We start from the raw sequence: 1,579 nt of genomic DNA, 5'->3' as shown, positions 1-1,579 counted from the left end.
CATTTAAGGAAAAAGATCCCATGGGAAATGGTTTGGAAATTGATTGTTTGATTATTTAAAGGCATTTTATATATTTTTTCAACAGAGATCTACGTTCACTGATCCAAATACTACATATTGAAGGAAAACTTTGTGAACATCAATACAGCAATCCATCAAATATTATTTGAATATCATGAGAATAGGTTTCAGTAAAAATCTTCCAAGGCTAATGCTTTTCAAATAAATTTACTATTTTTAATGTAAACACATTCGCAGAGATTCATGATTGCTCATGATACAAATATTCGTTAGATTGAAATTCAGAGCGCAAACATTCTAGTGATTTATTTGCATTGATAACGTCGTGCAAGTAAGCAACACCGACAAACACTACAATTCCAACTCCTTTTCTTTTTCTACTTCCAGATTCTCGCAACGCATCTCCACCACCTCCAAACTTTTGGATTATTAGGTTAAATGTGAACATTACTCATTTGGTAAGATCAAACCCTTGTATATGCACCATGTTTATTACTTCTGTAGTGTTGTCATTCTCCCCCGCTCCAAAAATCCTCACCACCAACCATACCTACCTCCTCGCCCAAGAATCCAAAAGTTTTCACCCATATGAACATGGCACCCATCAAGAGCGAAAAAAACACTGCTCCACTACATCTCGACCTACCCCCTCCCCCATGCCCCACACTATCACGTGTGCCGTGTTTCAACTCAGTGTATAGCATAGTAGAGTTACCCATTTGCGGAAACCCGTAGATCCGAACTTGTGCTGCCGTTTCACATGTTACAAGAACGGATGTATGGGATTCTGCCGATGTATGGCAAAAGCATCGATCGAATCCGAACAGCGCCAACCGGCCACCGTGGTGTATGGTCTCAACGAACCTGCAAACCAAGAGAAACAGACGAAGCACATCAAAAGCTCAACAGAGCTCAATTCCAAATCCTGAATGTGCAGGAATACCCGCACCTCATAGTCATAGTGTTCCAAATCATATGAGCGACACCGTATACGTTTCATTGCTCGTGTGTGTTGACTGTGTGTATGTGTGTATGTCGGTCGGTGAATGGTGATGGTGGTGATGGCAGAAATCGTTGCACCCCAGCCTCCGTGAATCCAAGTGAAGTGATAGCAGACTAGCTCGCAAGTGAATTGAACTGGAGCCAATTGCTCATTGGGTAAATCGAAAACAATGACCAATTGAAGCAATTTTTCCTAGTCCTTCCTTGAAAACATTTTCCCTTTTCCACTCCTCTCCAACCCCATCTATACTATTCATATTATTTTCATTTAGAGTAAGCAAAAATCACACACATCAAAAAAGAAAATGAGTTGAAATAAAAACAATCGAAAATAATTGGCTGTTTCACTTACTGCTGTTTTGTTTCACATCCTGATGTTACAAAAAAAAATACGAAAACAAATTGATCTCATTTCCTAGCTTTCTTATGGTTTTCTCTAACGAACATAAAAACAAAATCAAAAAACTTCTATCGATCGATGTCAAATTGGCCCGGATTGGATTGTATTGGAAGTAGTTGCTGGTTTTCTATCGTTTCCCGTTCTGTTTACTATATA

General features: G+C 39.0%; 1 long non-coding RNA gene across 1 annotated transcript; it reads left to right on the top strand.

The window, feature by feature from the left end:
• The first annotated feature begins 402 nt into the window (after positions 1–402).
• LOC135702882 (uncharacterized) lies at positions 403–1,358 on the top strand. The gene is made up of 2 exons (XR_010517722.1): positions 403–479; positions 757–1,358. It is a non-coding gene; the product is annotated as an uncharacterized LOC135702882 (long non-coding RNA).
• Positions 1,359–1,579: the final 221 nt, after the last annotated feature.

This window comes from Ochlerotatus camptorhynchus, unplaced genomic scaffold (assembly GCF_037179485.1).
Source record: "Ochlerotatus camptorhynchus isolate MF236.1 unplaced genomic scaffold, CSIRO-AGI_Acam_v1.1 ptg000202l, whole genome shotgun sequence".
Lineage (NCBI taxonomy): Eukaryota > Metazoa > Arthropoda > Insecta > Diptera > Culicidae > Ochlerotatus > Ochlerotatus camptorhynchus.
This window is presented reverse-complemented; position numbering and strand designations above follow the sequence as displayed.